The sequence below is a fragment of the Rhinoraja longicauda genome, chromosome 14 (genome assembly GCF_053455715.1).
Source record: "Rhinoraja longicauda isolate Sanriku21f chromosome 14, sRhiLon1.1, whole genome shotgun sequence".
In the NCBI taxonomy this organism is placed as follows: domain Eukaryota; kingdom Metazoa; phylum Chordata; class Chondrichthyes; order Rajiformes; family Arhynchobatidae; genus Rhinoraja; species Rhinoraja longicauda.
The window spans coordinates 39,192,871-39,209,218 of NC_135966.1; the positions used below are offsets into that span (position 1 = coordinate 39,192,871).

The 16,348-nt window shown below is 43.4% G+C and overlaps 1 long non-coding RNA gene across 1 annotated transcript; it reads left to right on the top strand.

Moving 5' to 3' along the window:
- Positions 1–499: 499 nt before the first annotated feature.
- LOC144599919 (uncharacterized) lies at positions 500–8,430 on the top strand. Its single transcript, XR_013548053.1, has 4 exons — positions 500–577; positions 2,309–2,365; positions 6,804–6,847; positions 7,233–8,430. It is a non-coding gene; the product is annotated as an uncharacterized LOC144599919 (long non-coding RNA).
- Positions 8,431–16,348: the final 7,918 nt, after the last annotated feature.

Here is a 16,348-nt window from a genome sequence, read left to right on the forward strand (position 1 = left end):
GAGTAATGGAATATAGAGGGGACACATTACAGATCACTCCAACAGTACTCTCTGGTGCTTAGTGTAACCTCGGATCTCACATCCAATATAGATACCATTTTCAATGATAGTCTCATTGTCACTGAAAGTGTATGTGATCAAGCATCATACATTGAGAGAGCATAACACTAACAACACTGTATGCATGTTTTAATCCCATTGATTTGTTGTACATTTCAATGGACAGTATAATTGACAGTTGCATGGTGAATCCATAACATTCACCCACTAAAATGATGATCCACTATCTTACAACATTCTTCACCAGCATGTCAGTGCTTCTAAAACCACGTGAGAAGGATTAACACAAAAGATTTTCTCTGGTATGATCATCCCCTATTAGAGCGTATTGCTTTTTCCAGAACTGAGCACACTCTTCTGACCAGATTAATAGTTCAATTATTATTAATAATAAATAATTTTAATTATTAAAATTAAATATTAATTTATATATATTTTCCAGGAGTTAAGAAGACACCATATCCTGAGACAAGTGATTTTGCTGAATATTCAAATGTCAATAGGAAGCCAACACAAGGTAAGGACGTCTCTGTGGAGGGATTATTAGTCATAGAAAGTCAGATTTCAGCAAGTGAAAAGTTTGCTTCAAGTTAAATGCTTTGGTTTGAAAGCTCTACAAATACATAATGCAAAACTGAGACACTGATCCTCAAATTTCTGCATGTAAAACGGGGCTCACTGGCGTATCCCTACAAGATCTGGGGAAGTGATATTCTTCTGCACATAATGTCCACTGTGTGGCATGTGCTAGAATTTGCCTTTTGTGTGATTGTGGACAGAACCACAAATTAAGTAAAGTCACAGTGCACTGGCTCCCCACTTCGCTCTCCCCAGCAGAATCTTGATTTATAGCTCTCTTGGCCCTATTGAGCTTTCATAATGCTCAAGACCATGTACCACCCTCTACTTTAACATACGATATCTGTTCAGGATGCACATTGTTGTGGCTTTGTGGGAACGTACACGCTGTGACTTACTCGTGCTAGGATCCAGGAACTTGGTCTGAATCCCTGCCCTTTGCTGACACTCAACGTGTAGAGGCTTCCTGTGAACGTTGGTGTTAGGCTGGCTGTGATGAGCAGTTCGTCTGCTCTGCACTGAGATATGAGGAGCTCAAATCTGCCCTCTGGCATAGTTGCTGTGCTGACAACTACCCGGATCCCATGATGTCTCGTCACCACCTGTTGGATGTGGTGGAAGGTTTTGCCTTCTCCTCTCTAATGGTAACCGTTGAGCTTGTTAAAAGGGAGAGATCTCTGGGCTGCGGAGAGCTGTGCAACCAAACAAACAGAGGGAGAGTTAACAGTTTTAATCATGTCCAGCAGGAGGTGATAAGAGAAAGAGAGGAACGGAAAGGATCTGAGCAGTTAGTGAGCACACTTAGCCATGCCCAGTAATTGCTCACCCTCACCATACTGAGCAGGGTGCCTGCCACCCAGACGCCCACTTCGGGGCAGGGAGAAGATGCACAGTTGTACAATGCCAGCTCTCACAGGTGGCTGTTGCTCACCGCCTCGGTGACACACTCCACACGGAGCCAAGCAATGATGAGGTTGCTTTAACCGCTTCAATGCTACAGGAGCACCGGCAGAGTGGTGAGCCTGCAACCAGGTTCCTGGCATAGCTGCACACAGCAATGGACTGGGGAAGGACTCACATTAGATGCCCACTGCAGCAGTGCTATCAGTAATGCATCTATATAAATAATGCATAATGATGCCTTTAAGCACCGCTTCCATTATTTGGTGGTTAGTTGAAGATAATTTGAGGGGGAGTAAGGAGCTGGGTTGATGAATGGTTCAATGGTTCTTTTATTGTCAGCAAGGTGTACCAAGGTACGGTAACATTTTTTTTTTTGCATACAGATCTGTAAGATTATCCCCGGTTAAGTCCAGAATTCATAGAAACAGCCCACTGAGTCCATAAGCAAGAGTCGCCAAATTGTGTTGCCATTATCAAAGTCCAAGCTGCAGCTGGCTATTATGGCCTATTGTAGCCACTGCCTCCATCTGGATTGCCAGTGAACTATCATCTTTCTCCTCACCCATCCATTTCCAGCCTTTCTCCTAACTCCTAAGGAAATTGTTCCCTAAACTGTTGCCATCAAAGCCAATTAATTTACAATTGAAACATCAATAATGCTATTTACTTAACAATATTGATCTCACCTCAAAATTAATCCATTACTTACTTTGTCTGGGCCCCTACATATAGAAGCAAATTCTTTGTTTCCATCTTATCTTTGCAGACATTGAGGAAGACATTCATTACGGATCCATCTCCTTCGAGCCGAAAGCATCAGATGGTAAAATAGATTTTGTTTGAACATATGTTTTCATTTTTAATATTTTGCAGAGGATAAAATGGGCACGGCTGAGAACACATTGGAGTTGCTAGCTGAGTGAATGTTTGTCATTTGCACTGTCCCAGACTTGGCTCATTGACTTCAGTATAACTGAAAACTAAGCAGTGTAAACATTTAGCACTTTTAAACCACCCAACCTCCCCTAATGCACAGACTGTGTTAAGATTTGATCAACTAGTTCCAGTCTTCCCATAACATGTTCTGACATTGATTCTAATAAATATCAAAATCTGCTGATCGGGAAAATCGACATAAAGAGATTTACTATAACCCAGTGGGGAAAGCATCTTGTTGAATTAAAATGTAATAAAAATGAACTTGGTTGAAACCAAAGATAGATATAAAATGCTGGAGTAACTCAGCGGGTCAGGCAGCATCTCTGCAGAAAATGGAAAGGTGCGATTTGGATCGGGACCCTTCTTCAGACTATCTTGTTGAATTCATTTTTTGATGAGTGGTGTCTATCTTGAAACAACATGAACTGATAATATTGGGTGCACCCGAAATACATTGCAGAACACTCAACATTCACCCATCCACAGTGGAGGACCAAAGCAGCCCACTTGATTGGCACCCCATCGTCCAAAACATTAATTCCCTCCATCATTGGAACACAATGACCACAGAGTGTACTGTCCACAAAATGAACTGCAGATGCCTTAAGCTTCACAAACAGTATCCCCACAACCTGCATCCTCAGCAAACAAGTAGGACTAAAGCAGCATGGTGTCTGGGAATACCACCATTTGCAGGTTCCCCTCCTAGTTCCATATCATCCTGACTTGGAATATTTTGCTGGTCCTACATACTTATGGGATCCTGGAACTCCTCAACAATAGCACAATCAAACCAGCTTCACCAGAGGGATTGTGCTCCAAGAAGGCTGCTCAGCATCATATAACCATATAACAAATACAGCATGGAAACAGGCCTGTCCGGCCCTACCAGTCCACGCCGACCACTCTCCCTGACCTAGTCTCATGTACCTGCACTCAGACCATAACCCTCTGATCCCCTCTTATCCATATACCTATCCAATTTACTCTTAAATAATAAAATCGAGCCAGCCTCCACCACTTCCACCGGAAGCCCATTCCATACAGCCACCACCCTCTGAGTAAAGAAGTTACCCCTCATGTTACCCCTAAACTTTTGTCCCTCAATTCTAAAGCTATGTCCCCTTGTTGGAATCTTCCCCACTCTCAAAGGGAAAGGCCTACCCACGTCAACTCTGTCCGTCCCTCTCAAAATTTTTAAAACCTCTATCAAGTCCCCCCTCAACCTTCTACGCTCCAAAGAATAAAGACCCAACCTGTTCAACCTCTCTCTGTAGCCTAAGTGCTGAAACCCAGGCAACATTCTAGTAAATCTCCTCTGTACCCTCTCCATTTTGTCGACATCCTTCCTATAATTTGGCGACCAGAACTGCACACCATACTCCAGATTTGGCCTCACCAATGCCCTGTACAATTTTAACATTACATCCCAACTTCTATACTCGATGCTCTGATTTATAAAGGCAAGCATACCAAACGCCTTCTTCACCACCCTATCCACATGAGATTCCACCTTCAGGGAACAATGCACAGTTATTCCCAGATCCCTCTGTTCCACTGCATTCCTCAATTCCCTACCATTTACCCTGTACGTCCTATTTTGATTTGTCCTACCAAAATGCAGCACCTCACACTTATCAGCATTAAACTCCATCTGCCATCTTTCAGCCCACCCTTCCAAAAGGTCCAAGTCTCTCTGTAGACTTTGAAACTCTACTTCATTATTAACTACACCACCTATCTTAGTATCATCTGCATATTTACTAATCCAATTTGCCACACCATCATCCAGATCATTAATGTATATGACAAACAACAGTGGACCCAACACAGATCCTTGGGGTACTCCACTAGACACTGGCCTCCAACCTGACATACAATTGTCAACCATTACCCTCTGGTATCTCCCATTCAGCCATTGTTGAATCCATCTTGCAACCTCACTATTAATACCCAACGATTTAACCTTCTTAATCAACCTTCCATGTGGAACCTTGTCAAATGCCTTACTGAAGTCCATATAGACAACATCCACAGCCTTGCCCTTATCAATTTCCCTGGTAACCTCTTCAAAAATTCAAGAAGATTAGTCAAACATGACCTTCCAGGCACAAATCCATGTTGACTGTTTCTAATCAGGCCTTGTTTATCCAAATAATTATATATATTGTCCCTAAGTATCTTTTCCATTAATTTTCCCACCACAGACGTCAAACTAACAGGTCTATAATTGCTAGGTTTACTTTTAGAACCTTTTTTAAACAAAGGCATCATCTCATCTCAAGGACAATTTTGGAGGGGCAATAAACGCTGGATGTGCCGGCAATGCCCAGATTATCAACAAATAATGTACAACAAAAAGGGAGAGTTTGAAGGTTTAATGCTCTTCCCATTGATCAGTGGGGCAATGACTTAGCAAGATCATGATGCAACCTTACAGATCTTGCTCAATTGTGTTTAGAAATCCAGTGTGGAAACAGGCCCTTCCATCCACTGAGTCCACACCAACCATCAATCATCCCTACACTAGTTCTACAACCCTACGCACTAGGGGCAATTTACAGGAGCCAATTCACTGACAAACCAGCACATTCTTGCAATGTGGGAGGAAACGAGAGCACATGGAGAAAACCCATGCAGTCACAGGGAGAAAGAGCAAACCCCACACAGACAGCACCCAAGGGCAGGATCAATCCCAGGTCTCTGGTGCTGTGAGGCAGTATCTCTACTGCTGTTCTACTGCTGCACCACTATGTCTCTGTGTCGAAAATTGCATAAAGCTGTCTTTAACAGACCTTTGTTCAGTTTTACAGATTTCCACATAAACCAGTGTGAAATACAGCATGGATTCAGTGAACCGAAAGAGGGTGAAATCCAATAGCCCAGCAAAAAGGCTAATGTTGGGCTCCGATCCATGCAATGTGGTTAACCCTGACTGCTTTTGCAAAGATGCATTTCCCACAAAGAACAATGATCACTTTCCTCTTTGGGCAAATAAATCTTTGGGTTATCATTTGGTAACCACTTGAATTTTCATAGTTTTGACTCACATGCACTTATATCCTCGATAATAAAATAGGCAAAAGAGTGATGATCAGTGACAGGTGACTACCATTGCTTTTATGTTGTCTCCACACCTCAGTGGTAGTAATAGCGAGAAGCATACAGCATGAAAACAGGCCCTATAGCAATTAAGTCCATGGTGACTATCCAGTACACACACTAATCCTACACCAATACCATTTTATTCTCCACACATTCCCATCAATTTCTTCCCAGATTCAACTGCCATCCATTGGGGGAGTCCAGAACCAGGGGTCACAGTTTAAGAATAAGGGGTAGGCCATTTAGGACTGAGATGATGAAAAACTTTTTCACCCAGAGTTGTGAATCTGTGGAATTATCTGCCACGGAAGGCAGTGGAGGCCAATTCACTGGATGTTTTCAAGAAAGAGTTAGATTTAACTCTTTGGGCCAAGGGAATCAAGGGATATGGGGGGAAAAGCAGAATGGGGTACTGATTTTGGATGATCAGCCATGATCATATTGAATGGTGGTGCTGGCTCGAAGGACCGAATGGCCTACTCCTGTACCTATTTTCTATGTTTCTACATGCCTGGGGATAATATACAGTGCCCAATTATCCTACCAACCTGCACACATATGACACGTGGGAAAAAAAGGAGCACCTGAAGGAAACCATGCTGTGAGAGAGAGAGACCATGCAAATTCATCCTAGCCAGAACTGGAGGCCAGGGTTAAATCTGCATCACTGGCACCTGCTGCGCCATCGCTTCACCTTCATTTCCTGCACTTATTTACCAGGAGATTCATCTGAGGAACACTCATATCCACAGCTCCTGGCTGAGCCAGAAACGTTTTGTGCTCGCTCCCAAAATTCATGAAGGAGTTTAGTTCACAAATGGCCATCCCTACAGCATACTTGGTAAATGCAGTGCCTAGAACACACACAGCAACTGTTTTTTTGGAGAATTAATATCTTGCTGGTCTGATCCGTTGCTAGAAAGAGGTAAGGATCTTTGTGTAGGAAGGAACTGCAGATGTTGGTTTATACTGCAGATAGACACAAAATGCTGGAGTATCTCAGTGGGACAGGCTGAGTCTCGACCCAAAAGATCACCCATTCTGTCTCTCCAGAGATGCTACCTGTACCGCATAAATTGTGTTTATTTAAGAATCTTTGTGTTTAGGACAATGTGTTTAGGACAATGTGTTTAGGACATTGTATTCCATTTCTCAGTTCTTTTGTCAATGCATCTGCCGGTGCCATCCTTTAATTGTGATGTTTGCAATTATCACAGGGCGCAGGCATGGTACACAACCCCCTAATCGACCTTCAAATACTGTAAGTACATTGATTACCCTTGGAGAGCTCCCATGTCTAACAATGTAGTTTTCTGCAACAAATTGACAGAGGGTGGTGAATCTGTGGAATTCATTGCCACAGATGGAGGCTGAGTTATTGGGTAGTTTTAAAGCAGAGAATGATAGGTTCCTGATTAGTAAGGACATCAAAGTTTATGGATAGAAGACAGGAGAATGGAGTTGAGAGGAAAAAAACAGATCAGCCATGATCGAATGATGAAGTAGACTTGATGGGACAAATGGCCTAATTCAGCTGCTATATCTTATGATTTCATGATCAAATGAAATTGATAAAGATGTTTTCTGATATAAAGTGAAGCAATTGCAAATCATTCCCATATCATTGTTACTTTTCTCTCTTTCAGGACGCAGTTTCTTCAGATGAAGACAGTTCATCTGTCATCTATGCACAGATAGCACAAACAAAAATTTGAATGGTATGTCCACCGGGTGGCGCTGCGATGGCAGCTTTGCAAACGATCTGTCTGTCTTTTCGTCTTTTTGTTATTTTTAGTGTGTTTTAAAAGTATGTATTAATGTTCTCTGGTTTGTTTTATGTGGGAGGTGGGAGAGTGGGGGGGGGGGTCAGGATAACTTTTTTTCAATCTTACCTTGCCGGAAATGCGATTGCTTTCCGGATCGTATCTCCGGTTGCTCTGCGGCCTAACATCATGCAGCTGGAGGCCCTGCTCGGGACTGAATGCGCATCACCGCGGGGACATGGACTTACCATCGGAGCCTGTGATCTCTTATGTGGGATCGACGCTCCAACCGCGGCCTGCGGATTTCAACATCGAGGAGCTCGCAGTCTCGGGTAGAGACCGATGTCAGGAAGCTTCAAAGAACACAGAAGGTTCGACTAGCCCCGACCCGGGGTCAGATCGCTCGACGCGGGGGAGCTGAGATTCCCCCCGATGCGGGAGCTTGATCACCACGACGCGAGGGCCTGACCACCCGATATGGGAGTAAGATCGCCCCGTCGACGGAAGGCTCGAGGCCCCTGACCGTGGAAGGACAAAGAAGGGAAGAGATTGAACTTTTTTTTGCCTTCCATCACAGTGAGGAATGCAGAGGAGTCACTGTGTTGGATGTTCATGTTAAAATGTATTTTGTGTGTGCTGTTGCTTTTTATTGGTGTGACTGCATGGCAAATGAAATTCCTCGTATGTTGCAAAACATACTTGGCTAATAAAGTATGATTATGATTAATCTCCAGTGATTAGAAAAGAAAATGGACTGGATATGTGAAATGAAGTTTTCTGAATTGAAATCTTAACTTTAGATCTATTGTATCGTTTTCATCCTTTGTACATACCCTGAATTAACAAAATCACTGCATCAGGCTTTTTAAATACAAACCTCACTTTTGAATAATGCGTTTGAAGTAGGAATTGATTCTTAAAAATATAGTTTGAACATTTCTTCATGGCTTCTGCAGATGCTATGTAAAATAGAAGCAGATACACTGTGCAAAATAAATTGAACGTTTTAGATAGGTTTGCTGCCAAATCAACTACCATTTCAGAATTGAAATAAGTAACTGATAATTTAAGTGAAGCATTAATATCCAGCTGAAGTGAGGAAGAAGGAATCAATTTTCTTAGTATAGTTTCAACAATTCTTCTTAACTTCTGCAGATGCCATGAAAAGTGGAAGCAGATACATGGTACAAAATAAATTGGACATTTTAGATAATTTTGCTGATACAATGTAAAATGGAAGCAGGTAAATTGTGCAACATAAATTGAACAAGTTAGATAATTTTGCTGCCAAATCAGAATTGCAATAACTAACAATGACGATTTAAGTACAGTATTGAAATCCAGGTTAGGTGAGGGAGGACTGCCCTGTCAGGAGTGATGTGTTTAGAATTAGAGATTAAGCAAGACCTATTTTCTCAAGCAGATATAAAACATATGGTAATATTTCAAGAGATGGCAGGGGAATTGTCCATGGTGTCCTGACCAACATTTCTCCATAAATCAGTATAATTTATTGATTTAGTTATTGATATATTGCAATGGAAATTGGTTGGAGCGTTTCCCAAATTCCAAGAGGGAATCCTCCGAATGCAATGAGCATTGGGAATTTTCAATAGGAATTATACTGCTACAAATCCATATTTCCTTATTATGCTGTAGAAGGAACAATTTGGCCCATCAAGTCTACGCTGATACAAGGAGCAATCCCGTTCCACCACTAATTTACCCAATAACCTATCCTTCTGACAATGCTATCAATCCCCCACCACTATCACTCAGATCCACCCAGATTCTATCACCCACCTACACATTGTGGCAATCGCAGTGGCTAGTTAATACACCAACCTTCACATCTTTGAGATGTGGGGTAATAAACTGCAGCACGTGAAAGAAGTTCACACAGTTCCAGAGGGAATGTGCGAACTACACATGGACTGAAGATCAGGATTGAACCCAGGTCACTAGGGCTGTGTGGGAGCCCCACTATTCACTATTCTGCTCATAGACTCTTTCTGGTAATGCATTGTTTAATTTCTTTTGTTTTTATGACTCCAAAATGTGTAACTTGATGTTACTCCTAATGCATCTGTTTCCATTGTTTACCAATGGGACTTCCATCTTATTTTTCTATCCTTCAGTATCTGCCCCTGAAACACTCCATTCAACAGAGTGTTTCTTTCAATCAATCAAACTGGTACAAATTTTGCAGAACTTCTCTACTTTTCACTTTTATTTCCTATGAAAAAACTGTGGCCTTTGATTTGTTTTACTTACAGCTTATTTAACCCATGTCATTAGTTTTTGTGATTGGGTTTTTCTACTCTAACGGCCCTTTGGTCCTCGACCCATTTAAGTTCTCACTTGCAGATACTTTGTAACTTCCTTATTTATCTTCGCTAAACCATATAGAGTCAGAGAGTCAGTCATACAGCTTGGAAACAGGCCCTTTGGCCCAACATGCCCATAGCGACCAACATGTCTCAGCTACATTAGTACCACCTGCCTGCGTTTTTCCCATATCCCTCTAAACCTGCCCTATCCATGTACCTGTCTAAATATTTCTTAAATGTTGCGATGGTACCTGCCTCAACTACTTCCTCTGGCAGCTCATTCCAAACAGTTACCACCCCTTGTAGTAGCAGCAGCAATCAGCAGTAGCAGCAGCAATCAGCAGTAGCAGCAGCAGCAGCAGCAGCAATCAGCAGTAGCAGCAGCCAGCAGGAGCAACAATCAGCAGTAGCAGCAGCAGCCAGCAGCAAGCAGCCAGCAGCAAGCAGCCAGCAGCAAGCAGCCAGCAGCAAGCAGCCAGCAGCAAGCAGCCAGCAGCAAGCAGCCAGCAGCAAGCAGCCAGCAGCAAGCAGCCAGCAGCAAGCAGCCAGCAGCAGTAGCAAGCAGCACCAAGCTGGGTTGCTTGGGAAGTAGTGTGTGGGGATAGTAAGGAGTAAGACCTGTGTGAACTCCCGGACTAGTTTCGATCGCCTAGCTTGGGGTCGGAGAGGAATTTCCCGGATTTTTTCCCAAATTGGCCTGGGTTTTTTATCCGGTTTTTCGCCTCTCCCAGGAGATCACTCAGTTCTTTTGGGTGGGCGGTTGGAGCGGTTGGAGTAGCGGCCGGGCGGTAGGTTTAGTAACCGAGCGCGGGGCTTTGTTTGGAGAGTATGACTGCCACGGCAGTTTTTTGTTCTGGGTGTCAGATGTGGGGAATCTGGGAGTCTGATAGTCTTCCAGACATCCACATCTGCGCCAGGTGTGACGAGATGGGGCTTCTAAGGGACCGTATTAGGAACCTGGAGCGGCAGATTGATGACCTCCGTCTGATCAGGGAGAGTGAGGAGGTTATAGATAGGAGTTACAGGGAGGTGGTCACTCCTAGACCACGGGAGGTAGACAAGTGGGTCACTGTTAGGGGGGGCAAGGAACAGAGGCAGGGACTAGGGAGTACCCCGGTGGCTGTACCCCTTGGAAATAAGTACTCCTGTTTAAGTACTGTTCGGGGGGACAGCCTACCTGGGGGCAACGACGGTGCCCGGGCCTCTGGCAAGGAGTCCGGCCCTGTTGCTCAGAAGGGTAGGGAAAGGAAGAGGAGAGCAGTAGTAATAGGGGACTCTATAGTGAGGGCGTCAGATAGGCGATTCTGTGGACGCAGTCGGGAGACCCGGATGGTGGTTTGCCTCCCTGGTGCCGGTGTCCGGGATGTGTCTGAGCGTGTCCAGGATATCCTGAAAGGGGAGGGAGAGGAGCCAGAGGTCGTGGTACATATAGGTACCAACAATATAGGTAGGATAAGGGAAGAGGTCCTGAAAAGAGAATTCAGGGGGCTAGGAAGAGAGTTTAAAAAAAAGGACTTCCAAAGTAATAATCTCAGGCTTACTGCCTGTGCCACGCGATAGTGAGAATAGGAATGGAGTGAGGTGGAGGATAAATACGTGGCTGAGGAACTGGTGCAGGGAGCAGGGTTTCAAGTTTCTGGATCATTGGGACCTCTTCTGGGGGAAGTATGACCTGTACAAAAAGGACGGGTTGCATCTGAACCCGAGGGGAACCAATATCCTGGCGGGGAGATTTGCTAAAATAACTGCGGAGACTTTAAACTAGTACGGTTGGGGGGAGGGACTCAAACACAGATAGCTAATAGGCAGTGTGTGAGGCAGGAGGCAGAAAAGGGAAACACTCAGACCCAATATGTAGGAGAGAAAGAAGGGAAAAGAAATAAACTGAGAATAAGAAATGATGGGTCCCTTAAATGTGTATATTTTAATGCTAGGAGCATTGTAAGAAAGGTGGATGAGCTTGGAGCCTGGATTGACATCTGGAAGTATGATGTTGTGGCGATCAGTGAAACATGGTTGCAGGAGGGTTGCGATTGGCAATTAAATATTCCAGGATTTCATTGTTTCAGATGTGATAGAATCGGAGGGGCAAGAGGTGGGGGTGTTGCATTGCTTGTCAGGAAGGATATCACAGCAGTGCTTTGGCAGGACAGACTAGAAGGCTCGATTAAGGAGGCTGTTTGGGTGGAACTCAGAAATGAGAAAGATTTAGCAACACTTATAGGGGTGTATTATAGACCGCCAAATAGGGAACGAGAATTGGAAGAGCAAATATGTAAGGAGATAGCAGATATTAGTAGTAAGCACAGAGTGGTGATTGTGGGTGATTTCAATTTTCCGTATATAGACTGGGAATCACATTCTGTTAAAGGGCTGGATGGTTTGGAGTTTGTAAAATGTGTGCAGGATAGTTTTTTGCAGCAATACGTAGAGGTGCCTACCAGAGAAGGGGCAGTGTTGGACCTCCTGTTAGGAAATGAGATGGGTCAGGTGACGGAGGTATGTGTTGAGGAGCACTTTGGGTCTAGTGATCATAATGCCATTAGTTTCAATATCATTATGGAGAAGGTCAAATCTGGACCAAGGGTTGAGATTTTGGATTGGAGAAAGGCTAATTTTGAGGAGATGAGAAAGGATTTAAAAGGAGTGAAATGGAAATTGTTGTTTTATGAAAAGGATATAATAGAGAAATGGAGGATATTTAAAGGTGAAATTTTGAGAGTACAGAGTCTTTATGTCCCTGTTCGGTGGAAAGGAAAGAATAATAATTTGAAAGAGCCGTGGTTTTCCAGGGAAATTGGACACTTGGTTCGGAAAAAGAGGGAGATATACAATAAATATAAGCGGCAGGGAGTAAATGAGGTTCTTGAGGAATATAAAGAATATAAAAGGAATCTTAAAAAGGAAATTAGAAAAGCGAAAAAAAGATATGAGGCTGCTTTGGCAAGTAATGTAAAAGTACACCCCAAGGGGTTCTACAGATATGTCAATAGCAAAAGGATAGTGAGGGGTAAAATTGGTCCATTAGAGAGTCAGAGTGGACAGCTATGTGCTGAGCCGGAAGAAATGGGGGAGATATTAAACAATTTCTTTTCTTCGGTATTTACCGAGGAGAAGGATATTGAATTATGTGAGGTAAGCGAAACAAGTAGAGTAGTGATGGAAATTAGGAGGATTAAAGAAGAGGAGGTACGGACACTTATGAAGAATATAAAAGTGGATAAGTCTCCAGGTCCTGATAGGATATTCCCTAGGACATTGAGGGAAGTTAGTGCAGAAATAGCAGGGGCTATGACGGAAATATTTCAAACGTCATTAGAAACAGGGATGGTGCCGGAAGATTGGCGCATTGCGCATGTTGTGCCTTTGTTTAAAAAAGGTTCTAAAAGTAAACCTAGCAATTATAGACCTATTAGTTTGACGTCTGTGGTGGGAAAATTAATGGAAAAGATACTTAGGGACAATATATATAATTATTTGGATAATCAAGGCCTGATTAGAAACAGTCAACATGGATTTGTGCCTGGAAGGTCATGTTTGACTAATCTTCTTGAATTTTTTGAAGAGGTTACCAGGGAAATTGATAAGGGCAAGGCTGTGGATGTTGTCTATATGGACTTCAGTAAGGCATTTGACAAGGTTCCACATGGAAGGTTGATTAAGAAGGTTAAATCATTGGGTATTAATAGTGAGGTTGCAAGATGGATTCAACAATGGCTGAATGGGAGATACCAGAGGGTAACGGTTGACAATTGTATGTCAGGTTGGAGGCCAGTGTCTAGTGGAGTGCCCCAAGGATCTGTGTTGGGTCCACTGTTGTTTGTCATTTACATTAATGATCTGGATGATGGTGTGGCAAATTGGATTAGTAAATATGCAGATGATACTAAGATAGGTGGAGTAGTTGATAGTGAGGTAGATTTTCAAAGTCTACAGAGAGACTTGGGCCTTTTGGAAGGGTGGGCTGAAAGATGGCAGATGGAGTTTAATGCCGATAAGTGTGAGGTGCTGCATTTTGGTAGGACAAATCAAAATAGGACGTACAGGGTAAATGGTAGGGAATTGAGGAATGCAGTGGAACAGAGGGATCTGGGAATAACTGTGCATTGTTCCCTGAAGGTGGAATCTCATGTGGATAGGGTGGTGAAGAAGGCGTTTGGTATGCTTGCCTTTATAAATCAGAGCATCGAGTATAGAAGTTGGGATGTAATGTTGAAATTGTACAGGGCATTGGTGAGGCCGAATCTGGAGTATGGTGTGCAGTTCTGGTCGCCAAATTATAGGAAGGATGTCGACAAAATGGAGAGGGTACAGAGGAGATTTACTAGAATGTTGCCTGGGTTTCAGCACTTAGGCTACAGAGAGAGGTTGAACAGGTTGGGTCTTTATTCTTTGGAGCGTAGAAGGTTGAGGGGGGACTTGATAGAGGTTTTTAAAATTATGAGAGGGACGGACAGAGTTGACGTGGGTAGGCTTTTCCCTTTGAGAGTGGGGAAGATTCCAACAAGGGGACATAGCTTCAGAATTGAGGGACAAAGGTTTAGGGGTAACATGAGGGGGAACTTCTTTACTCAGAGGGTTGTGGCTGTATGGAATGGGCTTCCGGTGGAAGTGGTGGAAGCTGGCTCGATTTTATTATTTAAGAGTAAATTGGATAGGTATATGGATAGGAGGGGATTGGAGGGTTATGGTCTGAGTGCAGGTAGATGAGACTAGGTCAGGGAGAATGGTCGGCGTGGACTGGTAGGGCCGGACAGGCCTGTTTCCATGCTGTAGTTGTTATATGTTATATGTTTGTGTGAAAAGGTTACCCTTCAGGTTCCTATTAAATCTTTCCCCGCTCACTTTAAACTTTTGTCCCCTGGTTCTCAATTCCCCAACTCTGTGCAAGAGACTCTGTGCATCTAGCCGATCTATTCCTATTATGATTTTGTACACCACTATAAGATCACCCCTTATTCTCCTGCGCCCCAAGGAATAGTCCTAGCCTGCTTAACCTCTCCCTATAGCTCAGGCCCTCAAGTCCTGGCAACCTCCTCATAAATTTCCTCTGTATCTTTTACAGATTGACAACATCTTTCCTACAACATGGTGCCCAAATCTGAACACAATACTCTAAATGCAGCCTCACTCTAAATGCCCAGTTCAATTCCTCCACAATCACCAAGTCTTGTGTCACAGTTTCTTATGCGATTTTTTGTTGAAAACTAGCAGATTGCACGAAATTGCACCGGAGCATATATATCTTCATAAAATAGCATTTAACTGATAGAGCTGAACCCTAATTGAATGTAAAATATTCAGTAGTTGCACCTGAAGCACCCTCTCAGGTGCACTCTATCAGTTTTGCAATGTGTCAGAAATCACTTCGAACTGTCCTTCCTTTCAAAATGTTCTAGTTAGCTCCCTCATTAAGGCGTGGAAAATCATGCTCCAGCTGTGAGACCATAGCAGAACCCAGCCAACACGCCAATGATATGTTCAGCCTCATCAGCATACAATATTCCAGAACAAAGATACTCTGTGCAGCAATGGAAGGCATTAGAGATACTTGACCTTTAATTGGGCACATCTCACCGGGTTTTGTTAGTCAGGAGTAAGTTCTATGAATGCGCTGAATAATGTCTGAACATTTTCTGGGTTTGAATAGCCTACATCAGTCTTGGAGTTGGTAACTGGTGTGTTCTGTGTTGATGAGTGGTTATAACCTGAAAACTCTGGTTAAGAGAAGTTTCACCTAAGGGGGAGAAATGTAGCAGAATGAAATGTTCAATCTGTTGTATTCTTCCGACATAAGTTACAATAGTGCCATCTGACCAGCAGGGGAGCGTGAGGAGCAAAATACAGATAGTTGCACACCGATGGCGAGCACAGTTTCTCTGTGTTCTTTAAAATGACGATTAATATGTGGAACTCCTGTTGTTCTGTTTGTTTAATAATAGAACTTCTGCTGAACCTTGAAAACTTAGTCCCCAGGGATAGATCCAGGGTTGCACCACCAAGGATTCCAATGACAAAGGTCCCCTCTATGTTGTGAAGGTGACACAATGGTAGCACAGCTGATAGAGCTGCTGCCTCACAGTGCCAGAGATCCAGGTTCGATCCCCACCTCGGGTGCTGTCTGTGTGGAGTTTGCACGTTCTTCCTGTGACCGCGTGGCTTTCCTCTGGGTGCTCCGGTTTTCTCCCACATCTCAAGGAGCCGATGAGAAAGTGATATAACATAGAACTAGTGTGAACTGGTGATCAATGGTCGGCATGGATTCGGCAGGCCCGTTTTCATGCTGTATCTTTAAACTAAAAATGGTTGCGTGCCAATGAGCAGATTTGCCTCAATGTTTTAGATAGAGAGAGAGAATGTCTGGAAATGTGAGGAATGGAGTGGATGATTGGGAGGAGAGACAATGGCATGAATAATCATCAGACATTGTGGGAAGCTAGGAAATGAATAGCTGGCATTCTGGAAGAGATATATGAACATTTTAGCTTCAGTGAAGGTACTGGAAACTTGGTACGGTGCCTGGAGTTGTACCTTTACTTCAAAAGCCAAGGAACTATAGGCCAGTGAACCTGATCTCAGTGGTGAAGAGGTTAAGCCAAGGTAGATGGCAGGGTTGAAGAGGTTAAGCCAAGGCAGGATTTATATGGTAGATGGCAGGGTTGTGGGAGC